This window comes from Bombina bombina, chromosome 7 (assembly GCF_027579735.1).
Source record: "Bombina bombina isolate aBomBom1 chromosome 7, aBomBom1.pri, whole genome shotgun sequence".
NCBI classification, from domain to species: Eukaryota; Metazoa; Chordata; class Amphibia; order Anura; family Bombinatoridae; genus Bombina; species Bombina bombina.
In genome coordinates, this window is record NC_069505.1 from 574,785,512 (window position 1) to 574,808,595 (window position 23,084).

Below are 23,084 nucleotides of genomic sequence, written 5' to 3' on the forward strand. Positions count from 1 at the left end.
CGATTCTTAAGAAAAATATTAATGACAAACCCAGATGTGTGTTTAGACGGGCACCGACTTTGAAAAATCTACTAGCCCCTAGCAAGGTAGTTGTGAACAAAATAAGCAAAACAGGGGATCCATTTAAAAGTGGTTAGAAAACAGCTAAGAAGAGAGGTCTATATAAATGTCTAAAGAACAAATATAGGATGTGTACCTACGTTAAACCAGGAACATCACATTTTACATCAAATACCACTGGCATTATATACCCTATCTCACATCACTTAACTTGCGCCTCAACATATGTGGTCTACTTATTGACATGTAAACCAATGTGGGATGCAGTACGTAGGCCGTACCTGTAGAGTCATATGCACTAGATGGAACGAACACTAACGAAATATGAAAAATAATTTGAAAAATCATAGCATTCCCAGACACTGCAATTCCACACATAAAGGGGATCTAAATATATTCAACATAGCCCCCATTGAATTTATTCCGGCTTCAAATTTATATAATAGATTTAGCAGATTACGTCAGCGGGAAACCTTTTGGATGTACCAATTAGGCACATTATATCCAAATGGTCTCAATATGAATATGGATTTAGCTGCGTTCTATCCATGATAGTATTAATATTATTTATTATCATGTCAGACCCTGTTAGTTTATCACCACACTTATTTGTTTACACAATATACACACAGGGATATTACACAATTATATTCTATAGATTATAGTCACTATTTGCACCATCATATTTAATTTAGAATATTATTCACTTCACATTCCTTATATATAGGATTTATATAACAATATTTTATTTTAAGAGACTCATGTTTGTGACACACCGGAATACTACTTATGATACACATAACAATGTATCTTGAGTATTTATGAATACACTGCACTTCTTGATCTAGATACTATATAACAACATATGAACAATTTGATTAGCATCTTTAGTCATGCTAATACCAAATAGCACCCTCTAATATCCCTTGTTTAATATGAATGTTAGAAATTTTCACTATTTGTATTTTTAGTTTTAATATTTAATGAACGTTATCTGCAGCACATGATACTTTCAATACAATTTTTTTTTCTCATTCCTTTCATTTAGGAATGATGCCATTTATATTAAGTCTGTGATAGAACTTTACATATAGCAGGGCTAGATATTTGTCACATATTTAGGTCTGGAGAACTACATACGTCTGACACAGTGTTAGTTGGACCCTACTTTCATAGTTCCTTTAATAATTGGAGCCTTAGGTAATTTTCTTACAATTATGTTAAACCTAACAGAGAATTATTTACGCTCTGACGAGCAAAACTTATACTCTCTAACACCCCACTGGTTATACTATAGAATACCAGGATGTAAACATTCACATATGCGGTTTTGGTCTTTTAAGCCTCACTGCTTGCCTACCAATTATTATAATCAGATTGGGGCATAGTAAGAATTAATCTGCATATAGAACCCGTGGATCAGTATCAGACTTTATATATCATATTCCATTGTAAATATGTGTTCACTTCGAATACTATGACATCATTAGGAACACTCTCCAATCATGCTTATGTTCACACCCACCATCGACACTATTTGAGATTTTATTGGTCACTGTCATCTTGATTTAAACAAAGGCATGTGCGATGCACGTCCTATATCTACACTGATTGATCACTACTTGCGATCACTTCATTGTTTAACTTGAAGCTTTGCCGTATTGTATACAGTGGGGAAAATAAGTATTTGGTCAATATCAAAAGTTCATCTCAATACTTTGTTATATATCGTTTGTTGGCAATGACAGAGGTCAAACGTTTTCTGTAAGTCTTCACAAGGTTGTCACACACTGTTGCTGGTATGTTGGCCCATTCCTGCATGCAGATCTCCTCTAGAGCAGTGATGTTTTGGGGCTGTCGCTGGGCAACACAGACTTTCAACTCCCTCCAAAGGTTTTCTATGGGGTTGAGATCTGGAGACTAGCTAGGCCACTCCAGGACCTTGAAATGCTTCTTACGAAGCCACTCCTTCGTTACCCGGGCGGTGTGTTTGGGATCATTGTCATGCTGAAAGACCCAGCCACATTTCATCTTCAATGCCCTTGCTGATGGAAGGAGGTTTGCACTCAAAATCTCACAATACATGGCCCCATTCATTCTTTCATGTACACGGATCAGTCGTCCTGTTCCCTTTGCAGAGAAACAGCCCCAAAGCATGATGTTGCCACCCCCATGCTTCACAGTAGGTATGGTGTTCTCTCTCCTCCAAACACGACAAGTTGTGTTTCTACCAAACAGTTCTACTTTGGTTTCATCTGACCATATGACATTCTCCCAATCCGCTTCTGGATTATCCAAATGCTCTCTAGCATACTTCAGACGGGCCCGGACTTGTACTGGCTTAAGCAGGGGGACACGTCTGGCACTGCAGGATCTGAGTCCCTGGCAGCGTAGTGTGTGACTGATGGTAGCCTCTGTTACGTTGCTCCAGCTCTCTGCAGGTCATTCACTAGGTCCCCCCGTGTGGTTCTGGAATGTTTGCTCACCGTTCTTGTGATCATTTTGACCCCACGGGGTGAGACCTTGCGTGGAGCCCCAGATTGAGGGAGATTATCAGTGGTCTTTTATGTCTTCCATTTTCTAATTATTGCTCCCACAGTTGATTTCTTCACACCAGGCTGCTTGCCTATTGCAGATTCAGTCTTCCCAGCCTGGTGCAGGTCTACAATTTTGTTTCTGGTGTCCTTCGACAGCTCTTTGGTCTTCACCATAGTGGAATTTGGAGTGTGACTGTTTGAGATTGTGGACAGGTGTCTTTTATACTGATAACAAGTTCAAACAGGTGCCATTAATAAAGGTAATGAGTGGAGGACAGAGGAGCCTCTTAAAGAAGAAGATACAGGTATGTGAGAGCCAGAAATCTTGCTTGTTTGTAGGTGACCAAATACTTATTTTCCACCATAATATGCAAATAAATTATTTCCAAATCAGACAATGTGATTGTCTGGATTTGTTTCCACATTTTGTCTCTCATAGTTGAAGTATACCTATGATGAAAATTACAGGCCTCTCTTATCTTCTTAAGTGGGAGAACTTGCACAATTGGTGGCTGACTAAATACTTTTTTTCCGCACTGTATATGGATAATTTTCACATTGATATAACTATGGATGTATAGTAGACACACATTGTGATGATTCAAATAGTATGAAATATACAAGCTTTAGTTTCTGTTAATAACACATACGAGACACTAGACCATATGATAGTATAAATTCAAGCTACTCTAGAGCGTAAATAGCGTTATTGGCTAGTTTACTACTACACAGCCAATGTTCTGGGACACATACACATCATATACTTTGACACACCTCTGGGCGGATCATTTGACTCACATTTGTGATTGTAGCCTAACCCTAGCAATTATTTTAAAATAAAGGCAGCATCTTTATGATATTTTTAAACCCTCTATAAATGGGACTTTAGATATGTGTCATATTAAACTTATTATGTTTTAATGCCACTGTTTGTAACACACGTTTCCTGTGAGGTCATGTGACCTGGAGGGGTGTGTGATTTTAGCAGCCATTTTATTGGGTGTATATAATGTAGCAAGTACTTATTGTTTGTATCAGCCTGAGGAAACAGTAGTAATACTGAGAAACGCGTTACTGTGCATTTTTTATGTGTTTAATAAACACTTGTTTTTTGTTACTTGCTACCTTTTATTATTTTTATTGGGTGACCCTTTTCCACCACTGGATGGTTTTTAGCAAGGAGGTTTTTTTTTTAAATTTGTGCATCCTGCACCTAGAGGAGAGTTTTACCGGACAACTCTGAGGATCTGGTCTGCCAAGTAAGCACTACATTACACTGCTATACCAAATGTGAGTGTATATTATCCAGCATCTGTTATATGAAATACCCTGCAGAATCACACTATGTGAAGGTTGTTCCATCTTTTCTAGAGTGATAGAGTTAGTGTCTTTGTGTGTGTGTGAGAAAGTGTCTTTATGTGTGTGTAAGAGAGTGTGTGTGTGTGTGAGAGAGAGAGAATGTGTGAGTTTGAGTGAGTATGTGAGAGAGAGAGAATGTGTGTGTGTGTGTGTGTGTGTGAGAGAGAGAGAGCGTTAGTGTCTTTAGCGTGTGTGTGTAAGAATGTGTGCGAGAGAAAGAGAATGTGTGAGAGCGTTAGTGTCTTTGTGTATGTGAGAGAATGTGTGAGATAGAGAGTGTGAATTTCTATATGCGGTTACATGTTATTATACATAGTGTGCACGGTGCAAGAGTGTTCGGGTTTGTGTGTATCCCCTTGACTGCCAGCAACAGCAAATCAATGCATTTTGCTATTTGGCTGCCAGTAACACACTTACACATTAGTTATTTGACTTCCTTGACCGCCAGGAGTACACACAGAGCAGTTATTTAATATCCTCAAAAGCCATAGGAGGCCTGCACTATTTTTGCAGGTGGAACTCATTCCTCCTGGAAAGATAACATAAACACTTCAGTAAACACTGCTGCTGCTGTGAGGAGCTTAAGCATAGTCTGTTAGAGGGATAGTGAGATCCTCTAGTAATGGGCAGTCACACTTCCTACAATACACTAAATGCATGCCTGTCAGCGGTCCTGCTGAGTTATCACCCTGTACTGTGTGGAACATATGGTGCTTACATTTATGTGTGGCTTGAACTGGGGTTATTTAGCTCCCCTCAGAAGAAATAGGTTAAGAAACTTTGGGAACAGCACACATTAGAGGTGAGTGCACGGTAGACCTCAGAGCACTGCCAAGCCCTGAGACAGTAATGCAAAAAGAAAGCAGGGTCTCCAGCACATACAGCTGCCTGTGCAAAATAAAGTGATTGTATGTGCTGGAGACCCTGCTTTATTTTTGCTCAGAAGAAATAGGACTATTGCACCTTATATGGGTGAGACTCAGTGACAGAGGAGTCTGAAGCTGCTGTCAGACACTGAGGTCTCAGCCCGCCCTGGAAAGGAAAGAGAGGGGGGAAAGGAGGGTGTGAGGGACTGAAGCTAAGCTGGCTATGCACCATGTGAGTTAGAAACAAAGTATGGACAACCTTGACATTAAGCAGCAGGTGTTCACGTGTGTCTAGTTTAGTTATTTTAAAAATGTTTTTAAAAAAAGTTCAGTGTTTTGCCATAGAAAAAATGTGTTCATCAAGCAGGGAAGAGCCATAGCCTCCCTGCTTTCTTTCTGATTGGAATTCCTTTTAGTTCTTGCAGAGATAGCTGGGATGAGGTTTGCAAGGGAAATACAAGTGTACTCACAAAGGAAAATAGTCCTTGCAAATAAAGGTGTTTGTGAAAGATCTTTTAGTAGAATAATCCCAATTACTTTATTTTATACACCAATAGTATGTGCAGTCTGTTTATCTATGTTGGTGGCTGTATGTCTATGAACTTATGGTCAGCGGGCCAGATTCTCTGCAGAATGCTGACCTGTGCAAAATAGAGGATAAGCTGCAGATTCAACCTTACCAGTTTCATCCCAAAGTAAAAGGTGACCTGTTTAGCTTTCAATCTTTCTGTGTCTTCATGCCCCCTGCTTCCTCTGCAAGTGTTATTTACTTCACATTTACTTGGTATACGTGTTAATGGTAAAAGAAAATGACACTCAGACACTTTGTGACTATAATTTTACTTTAAATCACATTATCATTGTTTCTTACTGCAGAATGAGTGCACACACAAACCTTATCAAGATCATGTTATCAGATGTTTACATTACAGAGCCTTACACATCCTGAGAGCCAGGGAGTAACATTTCCTAAAATTTTACTAAGGCTCTTAGCTTTTTGGATTATTTAACATCATCTATGTACAAATGCCCCTTCATGTGTTCTAAAAAGTGTGTGGCCCAGATTACGAGTTTTGTGTTAGAGGCTGTGCGGTGCTAATGAGCAGTTTTCACTTACCGCTTACTTACCTACAGCGCTGGTATTACGGTTTTTACAAACCCAGCTTTAAAAGACAAGAAGTGAGCGTTGAGCAAAATTTTGCTAATTACCGCACTCCAATACCAGCGCTGCTTACGTTAGCGGTGAGCTAGTGTAACGTGCTCGTGCACGATTTCCCCATAGGAATCAACGGGGAGAGCCGGCTGAAAAAAAGTCTAACACCTGCAAAAAAAGCAGCGTAAAACTCCTTAACGCAGCCCCATTGATTCCTATTTTTTTTTTTAAATTTCTTTTTATTGAGACATGAGATAAATGCAATATACAGTTATACAATTAATTCCCCCATAAAGGTCTACAATACATTGATGTGATTCGCAGATCACAGGAGCAACGTAAGAAAAATTAAATGACATAAGGATACACAAATTACACCTGTGAGAATATACCAATACCAGATGTCCTCTGTATGATTCTTCTAAAATTAAGCCTGAATCCATATAGATAAATTCTGTCTATGTATACAACATTAGGAATAGATATAATAAGTCGTTTCTAAGCCATGGGGGAAGAGCCATTGTGTCTCATTTTTATAACATAAAACAGCAAACAAACAAAATAACACAGAACAAACAGAACAACAAAAATCTGTTCAGAGTGTGATTCTCGTACAAGATGTTAGCAGTTTTGCAGAAATGGGGCTGAGTTAGAATATGCTTCCATCAAGGGACAAAATGTTATCCCACTTATAAAGCACATATAAAGTGAAGAGAGGCAGAACCACTGAGCATAACCAGCTTATATGTGTAAGATGAACATGTGAGGGAATCAGCAGAATGAGGAGATTTAAAAGGAACATCCAGGGCCGCCACTAGAAATTTTGGGGCCCCTGACTCAACCATTGATCAGGCCCCCCCCCCCCCCCCCCCGCTCCTTTGACATGTGCAATTTTTGACTAAGTGACTAAAACGTATATGCACTTTATTCTTAAGTGTCTATTTAAACTTGGAAATGTTGTAAAGGTAGTAACATGCACACACAGACACACTCATACACTGAAACACACACACACTTACACATAAGGATTCACATATAGACACTGTAACAGACACACAAAGAAACACACTCAGACACAGACACCCAAACAGACACTCAGCACTTGTTTACATTGACCTGACAAGTAATGAGGTAAACTACAGTTTTGTAAAAAAAAAAAGGAGATTTAGAAAACAAAATATAGAGTTCTGATTATTTGTAAAGGAAGATGCCAACTAAATGATGACAACAGCATGCAGTGGCTGAAAGGATGGGCCCTGAACTGCCTAAACAATTTAAAGGTAAATTGGTGGCTTGGTGACTTCCGAAAAGGTCTCGTTAGTCTCAAAGTCTGTAGAAATATGTGAATAATCAGTAGTAAGGTGAAAATGTCCTAAAAAGGAACAGACAATGGACACACACACAAACTCCCACATACACCCAAGGAAACACCGACAGAGACAGCCTCAGAAAACACACAGACACACAGAGACACCCACAGAAAACACACAAAGACATACACACACAGTGAGACATCCACATAAAACACAGAAAGACATACATACACACACCCTCACTGAGACATCCACAGAAAACACACAAAGACATACACACACACTCACAGAGACACCCACAGAAAACACACACCCTCACAAAGACATCCACAAAAAACACAGACATAGACACTGACCCTCACAGAGGCATCCAGAGAAAATACACAAAGACAAACATACACACACCCTCACAGAGACACCCATAGAAAAATCTCAAAGACATATGCAAACACCCTCACAGACATCCACACAAAATGCACAAAGACATACACACCCACCCTCACAGAGAGACCCACAGAAAAAAAACATACACACTCAAGGAGACACAAACCAAAGCACAAAGACAAACACAGAAACACTCACAGGAGGAAACATTTAAGCACCTTGCATCCCCTAAATCAACAGTGTTATTAGGAGATCACTTTTTAAAGAATCATATTTGTAAATGTGCAAAGAAAATTCTGTGAATTCAAAATTGTACATTAATGATCTGGGTAGATGGCTAGATGAAGAAAAGTACTTTTAAAAGGTTGACATATGTTTGTTTGTTTGTTCCCCCATTTACCCCAACCAAGAGCACCACTTCAAATATAGTCTACAAATGTTCCCATCTGTCAACTGTACTTATGGATTTTGGAAATGCTGTACTCTATATGGTCTTGGTGGAACCATAAGCTGTGGTACTCATACCATTAGATCTGGTTAAATGCAGGATTTAGGCTTGTTGGTATGTATTTCAAAATTAAGTCAGCTGTAGTGTAAACTGAACAGTTTTAAGTTAACCTGTCTCATTTCAAACACTGAGCAATCTTAGTCTGAGAGTATAACATCTTATGCAGATGTAAAAATCTTAAATAAAATGCCTCCTTGCATCTGGAAAGTCCTTGCATAAAGGGGCAGTAAATTGGAATGTAATATATATATAAAATGCATATCTGCCAAAAGGGCACCTACCATTTGTGTATTGAGGAGGAGACATTTCTGCATGGTTTAAATATAGAATTTCTACAGCATTGTAAAAAATGTGTTTTTATGGACCCCTGGACCCACCATACAACTACTATCACACTGAAGTTACAATCCAAAATTGCACAAAGAAATAAAAAACATTTGCCAAGTAAGTCCTACCTCCTCTGCAAATGAAAGTGATTAGCCGTCTGACTCAGGCACACACTGTACAAACAAAGTGCCAAGTCTGTCTCACACTGTGCATAGTGGTTTAGTGCACACTCAGAAATCCTCTAAAATGCTAATACTTTACTCCTTGTAATAACATTTCCTATGCTCAATTAGCACTCTGCTGTAGTACCCACTGGTGGCTGCCAAAATAAAAAATTATTTTTATTTTTTTAGTTCTTGCTTCACGGGGCCCCCCTGGCCCATTGGGCCCCTGACAGGAGTCACCCCTGTCACCTCCTGATGGCGGCCCTGGGAACATCAAGTCAATAGCCGTGTAAACCCACTAAAATAACAAGATGTGGGATGTTTAAATGTGACCCATTCATGTCTCCTATTTTTTTTTTATTAAGGCATAAGAAAATCTGTTACAAACAATGCATAATACAAATTGTTCAGTATGCAATCAAAAGCCCCAAATTGGGCAGCATTACTTGTAGACATTGAGTACAGCTGACATTTTATATAACAACATAAACTTTAATACACAGTAACACCATAAGGAATGATGTCGGAATGTTAAGTCTCACAGTTTATCTATAGAATGCTTACAATTGAGTCTCAATTACATTTTGTAGAACCTGGTTATTGGAGTTCACATATACCTCCCACAGCATCTTCATTTGGCCATAAATATCTAATCTATTGTTGTTCAAGTAAGTATACTCTTCGAGTTCTAGGATCTGACTGAAAGTATGCAACCACTGTGCAACACTCGGCACTAGCCCGCTTTTCCAGTTTTTTACCACCAATTTTTTAATGCTGTTACTACCCATGTCTCCTAATTTTAAGTAAATCTAATAGGGTGACCTAAAACTAAGTAAAAATAAGGATAAACAGAGGCAAAGTAAATAATAATTATTTCCCTGTGTCCCAAATATTACCACACTATGCAAAATCTGTCAGTGTGTGCTGACTTCAAGCCGTAAGCTAATGTCAGAGGCAGTGCTCGTAAGCCAGTGTAAAAAGGCATCTGGTCGCAATAGGAGAAAGCATGAGATCAACGTGATCCACCTTCTGAGAATGTGTGCTACAAATGGCACCAATCTATATATATTGTGTAACATTTAAATGTGATAAAGCAGCACACAGGATTACAATGATGATTAGTTATTATTATAAAAGATATAAACATTATCTAACTCACCATGCCTTAAAGTACAAGTAAGTTAGGAAAGAACTGCACAATTAACTTAACCAACCCCTATGCGGATTATGCGCAAGCAGAGCTCAGGAAAGCTTGGCATTTTTTTAAGTAGTAATGTGTGATGTGCAAGCCTAACTGGGTATAGACATATCAGTAACATTAATTTGTGCAGGGATAAATACGTCGGGTGCAGTCTCGGAAGCAATGGGACAAAATCCATAGCTGATGTTACACACAGGTTTCACCAATGACAGTTCAGTAACGATAAGCAAGGATCCGTGAACTGAAGGAGTTCTATACACAGAGCCGTATTCTGTTTGACTTCCATAGTCTTAGTGACGCTATTAAGAAGTATGGCTTTGTGGGAAATAGGCAAATTGATGCTGAGTGCAGTCCCCAGTGTACTCTTGAGGAGTTGAACACTGTTTTGGCCCCATATTTCTCAAGTCCGGCTTAATCAGTATAGGAGATGGACCTCCCTTCCTTGCAAACGAAATAGTCATCCAGAATCTTCACTCCATTACCTGCAAGAACACCCTTAAAAGTTTTGCCCATTGGCGAAGAGTAATCCTGTGCGGTTACGATTCTCAGCCCGGGGTCCTGCATATAATCCTGGGGGGCATTCTTTGATTTAGCTGTGGTCAGGTTGTCAGCTTGTGGAGCTTCAGAAGAAACTATCTCAGAGATGCCCATACATATGAGATCTTGATGTTTACCGCTGATCTCTTTCGAATAATCGGCTTTGTATAGAACGGGTAGATTCTGTGTCAGCTCCACAACTTCTGAGCTAGATACTGGTCCCCCATTGGTCTGAGGGTCTTGTAATATGCTTTCCAGTGATAATAGTAAATTATCAAACAATGGTAAGAGAACCATAGAAATGTCATTGGTAATATGCGCCATCTTGTCTTTATGATGCGTTGCAGAGTAAATGCCTAACGGCTTTAAAATTATTACCTGACTCCTCGGTGGCCAGAAGATGAAATGTCCTGATCCACAAAAGTTCCTGGGCACCTAAACTGCCAATGGAGAGATGGATGGCAAAAGATATAGCCACGATTGTGCTAAAAATGAGAGATTTTACTTGGAGCTCTATAAAGCAGTGGCCATCTTAACACGCCGCCAACCGGAAGTCGGGGAAATAAATTTTATGTCTACACCTAACACCCTAACATGAACCCCGAGTCTAAACACCCCTAATCTTACACTTATTAACCCCTAATCTGCCGCCCCCGACATCGCCGACACCTACATTATAATTAACCCCTAATCTACTGCTCCAGACACCGCCGCCACCTACATTATACTTATGAACCCCTAATCTGCTGCCCTCAACATCGCCAAACCCTACGTTATATTTATTAACCCCTACTCTGCCACCACCTACCTACACTTATTAACCCCTAATCTGCCGCCCCAACGTCGCTGCCACTATAATAAACATATTAACCCCTAAACCGCTGCACTCCAGCCTCGCAAACATTAGTTTAATATTATTAACCCCTAATCTGCCGGCCCTAACATCGTCGCCACCTACCTACATTTATTAATCCCTAATCTGCCGCCCCCAACGTCACCGCCACTATATTAAAGTTATTAACCCCTAAACCTAAGTCTAACCCTAAACCTAACACCCCCTAACTTAAATATAATTAAAAGAAATCAAAATAAATATTTCTATCATTAACTAAATTATTCCTATTTAAAACTAAATACTTGCCTATAAAATAAACCCTAAGCTAGCTACAATATAACTAATAGTTACATTGTATCTAGCTTAGGGTTTATTTTTATTTTACAGGCAAGTTTGTATTTATTTTATAGTGGTGATAGATGGCGCAGGTCTGTTGGGTAATTTTTCTCTAATGGATGAAGAGAAAAAGGCTTGAAATGTATATAAAAGCCAATTAATAATGGTGCAGTGTACTCACTCCGTAAGTTGCATAATGTCTGCTGGTCTGGAGTATGATGTCAGGTGGCAATAATTCAAAGGATTCTGATATCAAATGACAATGTTCCAGAAAGTATCCAAGGACTAAACTAGGAGTGAGATGGAAACTCAAATGAAAAAGTATTCAATTTGCAATAATAAATATGTAGTAACTTACTCCACAGCAAAAAAGATGATAGCAATCTTTCAGCTTAGGTAAAAAAGGTTTATTTGCTCAACGCGTTTCAACAAATTTCACGTCTTTTTCAAGAGCATGAGTTAAAAACAAGTTAAAACAAATGATGAGTGTCATCATTTGTTTTAAATTGTTTGTAACTCCAATGCAATCAGCCAATAGGATTGAAGTTCAATCATATTGGCTGATCCAATCAGCCAATACGATCGAGCTGGCATTCTATTGGCTGTTCCACTCAGCCAATAGAATGCCAGCTCAATCCTATTGGCTGGTTGCATCAGCCAATAGGATTTTTTCTACCTTAATTCCGATTGGCTGATAGAAATTTGTCAGCCAATCGGAATTGAAAGGACGCCATCTTGGATGACGTAATTTAAAGGAACCTTCATTCAGTGTTAGCCGTCGGATGAAGAGGATGCTCCGCGTCGGATGTCTTGAAGATGGACCCGCTCCGCGCCGGATGGATGAAGATAGAAGATGCCGTCTGGAAGAAGACTTCTGCCCGTCTAGAGGACCACTTCGCCTGGCTTGGATGAAGACTTCTCCCGGTAAGGTGATCTTCAAGGGGTTAGTGTTAGGTTTTATTAAGGGGGTATTGGGTGGGTTTTAGAGTAGGGTTGGTTGTGTGGGTGGTGGGTTTTAATGTTGGGGGGGGATTTGTAATTTATTTTACAGGTAAAAGAGCTGATTACTTTGGGGCAATGCCCCGCAAAAGGCCCTTTTAAGGGCTATTTGTAATTTAGTGTAGGGTAGGGCTTTTTTTATTTTGGGGGGGGCTTTTTTTATCTTGTTAGGGGGATTAGATTAGGTGTAATTAGTTTAAAAATATTGTAATTTGTTTATTATTTTCTGTAACACTAAGTGCAGCTCGCTCCTGCTCTGTCTGACAGCAGGAGCGAGCTGTACTGTGTATAATGGCGCGGTCAGGCCGGGCTGTGACTATACAGCTGGCCCGATGCGCTGTATGAATAAAACAGGCCCGCTCAGCAGAGTACAGAGAGCGGGTCTGTAAAACAGCCGTTTTTTAAAAAAATTCAAAGGGAATAAAAGGGTTTATAAAGATTGCGCTAATAAAATGTTATCTAATTCTGCACTATGTGCAGAATTATATAACATTATTTTTGAGGTTTACTGTCCCTTTAATTGTATTTAATTGTATTTAATTTAGGGAATTAATTTAAATATAGTGTAGTGTTAGGTGTAATTGTAACTTAGGTTAGGTTTTATTTTACAGGTAAATTTGTATTTATTTTAGCTAGGTAGTTATTAAATAGTTAATAACTATTTAATAACTGTTCTACCTAGTTAAAATAAATACAAACTTGCCTGTAAAATAAAAATAAACCCTAAGCTAGATACAATGTAACTATTACTTATATTGTAGCTAGCTTAGGGTTTATTTTATAGGTAAGTATTTAGTTTTAAATAGGAAACATTTAGTTAATGATAGGAATATTTATTTAGATTTATTGTAATTATATTTAAGTTAGCGGGTGTTAAGTTTAGGGTTAGACTTAGGTTTAGGGATTAATAACTTTAGTATAGTGGCGACGACATTGGGGGCGGCAGATTAAGGGTTAATAAATGTAGGTAGGTGTCGGCGATGTTAGGGACGGCAGATTAGGGGTAAATATTTTACTAATGTTTTCGAGGCGGGAGTGCGGCGGTTTAGGGGTTAATATATTTATTATAGTGGCGGCGATGTCTGGTTCGGCAGATTAGGGGTTAAACTTTTTTTTTAAGTGTTTGCAATGCGGGAGGGCCTCGGTTTAGGGGTTAATAGGTAGTTTATGGGTGTTAGTGTACTTTTTAGCACTTTAGTTAAGAGTGGGAGTGTCGTTCTCATGCCATGAGACACAGCATGAAAACTAGCACCGTGAAGGGGGTAAGTCGTGCAGCAGATTGTAAATATAGATAAATATATACATATATGTTTATGTGTTAATATTTGTATATACACATATTAAAGGAACAGTCTACACCTTAGTCATCTTAAAGTCTTACCCTAGATTAAGCTGCAAATAACCTCCTGCACCCTTTCTATATCTTGCAGCAGGAACGGAAAAAAAAAAATATTTTCAAATTAATATTGTTTCTAGCCACTTTAAAATGGCTGCCATGCTCCACCCACTGATGACATCATGATCTGGGCTGCATCAAGGCACTCTGAAGAATAGCATTGACTGTATGTGGGTTCAGTGTCCCTTAAAACACTATTAATACTTTTAGTTTAAATGAGTAACTACTTATGATTATTTTTAAAAGAAAACATATTTTTAATTATTATTTATTATTATTATCGGTTATTTGTAGAGCGCCAACAGATTCTGCATCTTTGGGTTTACTACTAGGTGTTTTTGTATTGCATCTATTCGATCATAGATATGAGAATGTGGCTATATACATAAAATCTGATAAAACTGCCTGTGACTTTACAAGCATTTCCTTTTAAGATATTTTAAATTACTTGTGAGCTACTACAGTTTAAATAATCTATACCAGTAATAACCAACCTGTGGCCCTTTCTTCCAATTTTTGTGACCCCTGGAAAAAGCAGAACAAAAATACTATTCTTTAGGATGGCTCCAACTAAAACAAATCTCTCTGGAGAGAGACTGCAGATAGAAGTGATTCAGATAGAGAATACCATTTTAAACAACATTCCAAGTTACTTCTATTATCTAATTTGCTTCATTATTTAGATAGCCTTTGTTGAAGAAATAGCAAAGCACATGGGAGAGCCAATCACACGAGGCATCTATGTGCAGCCACCAGTCAGCAGCTACTGAGCCTATTAAGATTTACTTTTCATCAAAGAATATCAAGAGAATGAAGCAAATTAGATGATAGAAGTAAATTGGAAATTAAAATGGTATGCTCTTTCTTAATCATGAACCATTAAATAGAATTGAAGTATTACTGAATATTTGACAAATACATAATAAAGAGACAATGCAATAGCACTTACTTTGAATTTGAAATGAACAGATGAATCTTTTCTAGCAAATTTCAAAGTTAATCCAATTTTTCCTCCCCTGTATCATGTGACAGCCATTAGCCAATCAAAAAATGCATTTATGTATATACTGGGCTTTTGCACATGCTCAGTAGGAGCTGGAGGCACAGAAAGTGTACATATAAAATATGTGCACATTTTGAAAATGGAAATATATTGGATTTTTTTTTTTTTTAACTGCATGCTTTATTTGAACCATGCAACTTTATTTTTTACTTTAGTGGTCCTTTAATCAAATTTGGTCCCTTGCTACTGGACATAATTGTAAATATATCATGTGTTTGTTTAATAGCCATACATTTGTATGTGGCCCTTACATTTTTTTCTTTTGTGCTTCAGACAGAAAATATTGTTTTAAAAATGTTTCCAATTTACTTTTATTATCAAATTTGCGCTGTTCCCATGATATTCTTTGTTGAAGAGATACCTAGGTAGGTACCTGAAGCACTTCATGGCAGGAAATAGTTCTGTCATTGAGTGATCTTGCAAATGGATAACATTCTTGCAGACTCGTAATACCGGCGCTATGCAAGTCCCATTGAAAAAAAGAGGATACGCAATTTACGTAAGTGGATTTGCGGTATTTCCAAGTCTGGCCAAAAAAGTGAGCGGTACACCTGTACCTTCAAGACTCGTAATACCAGCGGGCATTAAAAAGCAGCATTAGGACCGGCCAACGCTGCTTTTTAAGCCTAATGCACAACTCGTAATCTAGCCGAGTGTTTGGCTTCTTAGTATTCAGTATCAGTTGAATCCTAAATTACAAATAAAAATGTCACCCCTGTCATGTAAAAATGTAACCATAGGTGTATATCCTCAGGCCCAAAGGCAGCCATTCAGCCCTTCATTGGTTTTAATTTGCTTTAATTGACCAGAGTGTATAGATTATGTGCATATAAATACAGTGTGTGTATAAAACAATATTAATTGTGAGGGGGTGGAAGTCTTGGTTTTTTGTAGGAGTTTACCCCTAGCTGACACTAAGGGAACTTAAGGGGAAAAATGTTCAGTATTTCCCTGCAAAAATACTGGACTATCAGGTTGAATACTGCACACCTGGAAACCCTGTCTGATGAGGGTTATGTTGGAAATAATTTCTTCTATAATTAGGGAATTAAATATACTTTAATTAAATCTTTGAAATTCAAAAGATAGATTCAGTCAACTAAATGATAGATTTATAAGGGCAGTAAAGTCAGAATGAAACTTTCTTGATTCAGACAGAGCAAGTAACTTTAAGATGATTTCCGATTTATCCCAAAATCAAATTCCCTTTGTTCTATTGTTTAAGATTAAACATGCAGTATAATGGCTAGCTGGTAAACGCGGTTGCACATATGTCACTTATCATTGGCTCACCAGATGTGCTCAGCAAGCTCCCAGTAATGCATTTCTGCTCCCGTTTTAAAAAAAAAAAATGCCATGGGCACTTGGTGTTTTTAGATTATTACCAATGTGGTCTACACCAACAACTATTAAAAAGATAGATAATCCATTTATTACCCATTCCCAGGTTTTGCATAACCAACACGGTTATATTAATGTACTTTTTACCTCTGTGATTACCTTGTATCTAAGCCTCTGCAGACAGCCTCCGTATCTAAAGTGCTTTTGACAGACATGCAGTGTAGTCAATCAGTGAAGACTCCTAAATAACTTCACAGGAGTGAGCACAATGTTATCTATATGACAACCATGAACTAACACTGTTTAACTGTGAAAAACTTTCGAAATGCTCTGAGCTAAGAGGCGGTTTTCAACGGTTTAGAAATCAGTTTGAGCCTAGCTAGGTTTAGCTTTTCAAAAATACCACCAAGGGAACAAAGCAAATTTGATGATAAAAGTAAATTGGAAAGTTGTTTAAAATTGCATGCCCTATCTGATTCATGAAAGTTTAGTTTTGACTTTACTGTACCTTTAAGGTTCCTTACCTTCTCTGGTGTGGTCAATTAGATACAGTTATAAATAGGTCACTAGAGTGTGCAGCTGTGTGGAATATAACAGTGATCTGCACTTCCATTTCTAACAGGAGCTGAAAAGCTCACAATTTCAGAATGGAAATACAGGAGGGGGCAAAATAAATAATTAAAGTATATTGCAGACGTTTATATATATACTTACGTGGCGAAAATGGAGAAATCTTACTCCATTTTCACCTCGCCACAAATTGCAGGCGTAGTAAGCCTTACACTGTGTATTGGAGCCCCGTAACTCCCTAAACTGCCTGCAAAATAAAACACCTAACGCATTTGCAATGTCTATCTACCTGTCATCCGCGATCCCCCGCCGCAATCCCTAATAAAGTGTTTAACCCCTAAACCGCCGCTCCCGGACCCCACCGCCACCTACATTAAATGTCTAACCCCTTAATGTGATCCCCCTACACCGCCGCCACCTACATTAAAATTATTAACCCCTAATGTAATCCCCCTACACCGCTGCCATCTATATTAAAATTATTACCCCCTAATGTGAGCCCCCTACCCCGCCGCCACCTATTTTAACTATATTACCCCCTAATCTAATCCCCCTACACCGCCGCCACCTATATTAAATGTATTAACCCCTAATCTAATCCCCTTAACACCGCCGCCACCTATATTAAATGTATTAACCCCTAAAATACTAAATTGTCCCTACCCTAAACTAAATTAAAAATAGCCCTGAAAAGGGCTTTTTGCGTGACATTGCCCCAAAGTAACCAGCTCTATTACCAGCCCTTAAAAGGGCTTTTAGCGGGGCATTGTCACAAAGTAATCAGATCTTTTGCCTGTAATCTAATCCCCCTACGAAATGTCCAGAAAGTATCAGTCAGCACCTGAACCACTTGCACGCCATGTAGGGGTACCACCAACCCCTACACAAAATGTAGTTAAAATCCAAGAAGTATGGCAGCAATCAGTAGTTTAACAAATGGTCTTTATTTGGAGCACAGCAAACAAAGCAGCGACGTTTCGGGAGCTTCCTCCCTTTGTCAAGCATAAAACATTGTGGTAACGAGCTTCTTAATATAGCCACATCCACTAGGTGGCAGTAAAGAGTAATTTCCTCCTATATAGGATACATTTTAACTCATTCATTTACTTGGCACATTACAAAAAGTTTTACCACATCAATATATTACAAAGATACAAATTAAAAATTAAAAAGTATATATATTAAATTGTTTCAAAATATACAATCAAAATTGATACAATATTTAACTATATATACACATAGTGCAAGAATCATTCCTTATAAACTAAGGTAAATAATTATTGGAGATACAAAAAAAGATACAAATATTGCTTTAGCAAAGAAAGAAAGAACATCAGCACAGAAAACAAACCCAAGGTTATTCTATAGGAACACTGACAAATCCCAATCCTTGTTAAGCCCTATAGGTTGGAGGGTGTTCAACTCAAAAATCCAAAATCTCTCTCTTTGATGGAGCAACAACTCCCTATTACCTCCTCTCCTGGGAATAGGGACATAATCAATCACTTGAAATCGTAATTGGTTAATGGCATGTCCAGCTGAGTTAAAGTGACAAGCAACAGGGGACTTTTCATTCTTTATTCTAATAGAGCTCTTATGTTCCACTATTCTATCCCTAATGGGCCTAGTGGTCTCACCCACATAGCTCCGCCCACAGGGACACAATTAAATAAATAACAAATTTTGAGTGACAGGTATAGAAGTTCTTAATTTGATATTTTTTACCTGAACTGGGATGATAAAAGATGGATCCTTTAATCATATTACCACAACATGAACATCCCAGGCATGGAAAACAACCCCTATTCCTGTCAGTCAAAAATCTCTGACCATCCCCAATCCTAGAGCTACCAATATCAGCCCTAATCAATTTTTGTTGCAGATTATGGCCTCTTTTAAAGGCAGGCATTGGATTCTCCATAAACTCAGAAATATTAGGATAGCATTTGGACAATAAAGGCCAATGCTTCCTAATAATATTATTAATCCTATAGCTCTGACAGTTGTATTCTGACACAAAAACCATTCTTTTAGACTCACCCTTTCTTTCTTCCTTACTTTTAAGGGGCATATGGTTTTTTGGTTCAGTAGACAACAGTGAAGCCCTAGGAATAAGAGAAACAGATTGAGCCTCCTTCTCCAACAATGTTTTGGGATAACCACGCTCTAAAAAGCGATTCATCATTTCCCCTAGCCTCAAATCAAACAACTTTTGGTCAGTAACAATCCTACGAACCCTTAATAATTGGCTCCTGGGTAGAGCTTTTAACAAGGAAAGGGGATGAGCACTATCAAAATGCAGAATACTATTATGGTCAGTAGGTTTTCGAAATAAATCAATAGTTAGGGATCCTCCTGTATTAACAACTCTGGTATCCAAAAATACAATTTCCTCTTCACTAAAAACCAACTTAAATTTTAAATGTACTGTAGAACTGTTCAAATCATTAATAAAAGTCCTAAGGGTTCCAGCGTCGCCCAACCAAATACCAAAGATGTCATCGATATAGCGCCACCAACAGGCGCCATACCGAATGAAATCCTTGTTGGAATATACAAATCTTTCTTCAAAAGCATCCATCAACAAATTAGCATAATTGGGGGCGACGCTGGAACCCATGGCTGTCCCCTGAGTCTGTAAATAATAATCATCCCCAAACAGAAAATAATTATTATATAAAACAAATTCCAATAATTTAAGAAAAAATTCAATCTGGTTACCGGAGAAGTCACCATAGGCACACAAAATTGATTCAACAGCACCCATACCACTCACATGAGTGATAGAGGTATAAAGGCTTTCTACATCCAAACTATAGATGATAAACTTACTAGTCTCTAAATTTAGAGCTTCTAATTTAAGTAAGAAATCACTTGTGTCTCTTAAAAACGAGCTAGTCTTTTCTACATAAGGTCTCAAGATTTTATCTAAATATATAGAAATGTTAGATGTAATAGCTCCAATAGAGGACACGATTGGACGTCCAGGAGGTGTTTCAAGATTTTTATGAACCTTAGGTAACGTATAAAGTACAGGTGTACGTGGATAGGGTACATCCAAAAATTTAAATAAATCCTTTTCAATAATTCCATTTTTTTGGGCAATTGTCAAAGTGTTCCTAAGCTCATTTTGTATTGAAAAACAGGGTTATTTAAAAGTTTTCTGTACACATGTTCATCATTTAATTGACTTTTAATTTCTCCAATATAAAAATCTTTGTCAATGATTACAGTAGCACCATCTTTATCCGCTTTTTTCAGAATTACATTATCCTTAGATGATAGAGATTTTAAGGCTAATCGATCCTGTTTAGAAAAGTTATTCAACAGGTGTTTATATTTTAATTTAGCGTCGTTGTTGCCAACAATTTCAGCAGTAGGTATATATTTACCTTTATTATTAACACCCCTTGAATTTCTCTCTTTCAGGATCTTGTCTTTTAAACAATCTATATCCTGAGTTACCAATTTAATAAAGGTTTCAACCCCATGATGATTTTGGGCTGGTAAAAATGTACTTTTCTTTCTCAAACCAACATTTTTCAGACTTAATCTGTTAACTACATTCGCATTTCCAGATATGCATTTATTATCAAAGGTAAACATCTTCAGCCTAATGTTCCTAAAAAATCTAAATAAATCTTTGGATAGTTGAAAAAAGTTACAATTGTTTTTAGGACAATATGACAAACCTTTATTGAGTACAGCTAACTCAACATCAGAAATTTCTGCTTTTGAAATGTTTAACACTATGTCATTCTTTGTATTTTTATTTGTATTTTTTGTTTGTATTTTTAACCCCCGGTTGGGATACACAACAAGAGGAAACAGTCCCAGATGGTAAGTGGACCAGTCCTTCATATAATGTGAGTTCATCACTATTATGCCCAATCGTGTTAACGCTCTCCTCAATTATTGGCCCCCATCTTACCGGCCTTACTTCTGCTTCTTACTGACCGTGCGTAATGGGCGTTGGGGTTTCTCTTTTCCTCCTTCGATGCCCTTTTAAGGGCTGGTAATAGAGCTGATTACTTTTGTAATTTAGATTAGGGTGGGGATTTATTTTTTATTTTGGGAGGCTTTGTTATTTTATTATGGGGTTTAGATTAGGTGTAATTAGCTTACAAATCTTGTAATCTTTTTTTATTTTTTGTAATTTAGTGTTTGTTTTTTTTGTAATTTAGTTTAGTGTATTTAATTTTATTTTAGTTTCGATATTTGTAGTTTATTTCATTAATTTATTGATAGTGTAGGTGTATTTGTAACTTAGGTTAGGATTTATTTTACAGGTATATTGGTAATTATTTTAACTAGGTAGCTATTAAATAGTTATTAACTATTTAATAGCTATTGTACCTAGTTAAAATAAATACCACGTTACCTGTAAAATAAATATAAACCCTAAAATAGCTACAAAGTAATTATTAATTATATTGTAGCTATCTTAGGGTTTATTTTATAGGTAAGTATTTAGTTTTATATAGGAATAATTTAGTTAATATTATTTAGATTTATTTTAATAATAATTAAAGTTAGGGGTGTTAGAGTTAGAAAGGGTTAATATAGTTAATATATATAATATAATAACTATATTAACTATATCAACCCTAATATAATTAGGGTTAATATAGTTAATATAGGTGGCGGCGGTGTAGGGGGGTCAGATTATGGGTTAATATATTTAATATAGGTGGCGGCGGTGTAGGGGGATTAGATTAGGGGGTAATACATTTAATCTAGGTTGCGGCGGTGTAGGGGGATTAGATTAGGGGTTAATATATTTAATATAGGTGGCGGCGGTGTAGGGGGGTTAGATTAGGGGGTAATACATTTATTATAGGTGGCAGCGGTGTAGGGGGATTAGATTAGGGGTTAATATATTTAATATAGGTGGCGGCGGTGTAGGGGGATTAGATTAGGGGGTAATACATTTATTATAGGTGGCGGCGGTGTAGGGGGATTAGATTACAGGCAAAAGAGCTGATTACTTTGTGACAATGCCCAGCAAAAGGCCCTTTTCAGGGCTATTTGTAGGGTTAGACTTAGGTTTAGTGGTAGGGAAATTTTAGTATTTTAGGTGTTATATTTTAGGTGTTAATACATTTAATATAGGTGGCGGCGGTATAGGGGGATTAGATTAGGGGTTAATAATTGTAATATAGGTGGCGGCGGTGTAGGGGGATCACATTAGGGGGTTAATAATTCTAATATAGGTGGCGGCGGTGTAGGGGGATCACATTAGGGGTTAATATAGTTTAAATAGGTGGCGGCGGTGTAGGGGGATCATATTAGGGGGTAATATAGTTTAAATAGGTGGCAGCGATGTAGGGGATCATATTAGGGGGTAATATAGTTAATGTAGGTGGCGGCGGGGTAGGGGGCTCACATTAGGGGGTAAAACATTTAATGTAGCTAGCGGCGGTGTAGGGGGGTCAGATTAGGGGGTAATACATATAATATAGGTGGCGGCGGGGTCCGGGAGCGGTGGTTTAGGGGTTAATATATTTATTATTAGGAGTGAGAGGGGGGATTGATAGAGGGGTATACGTGTCGGGCTATGTTTGGGAGGCGTGTTAGACAGTACGGGTGATTTTATAACTTAGTCAGTTTTTTTATGCGGCGGCAGTTTCTAAAGCGCCATAAGTCACTGGCGACTCCAGAAATTTGTACTTACGCAGATTTCTGCACATCGCTAGTCAGACTTACGGCACTTTAGCATATGACGGCGCTGTATATGAGATAGCTCGAGTTGCGAGCTGAAACTACAGACGGTGCAGGTTTCCACGCTTGCGCCGAAACCTGCGCCGTATATTGGATCGCGCCTCTAGAGAGGTTTTATTTGTTTGCAAAACTCATACACTCAAGCAATAGACAGGAGGACTTTAAAATGGATATTTAAACCAGCATACAGGGATAATGAGAAAAGTTATATACTGCATTAATCTCTGGCGCCACCTTGTGGATTAGCATTGCAGCTGCATTAATGTGGTCATGCTATTTAGTTGTAATTTATGTGTCTCTTGATGGCTAGTCTAAAAATTGAGTTTTCCCAATACTGAGACCTGGTATTTCACATGGCAGACTTCACACATCTAACCCTTATTTGGCTAAGGGTGTCTACACCAGTTTAGATTG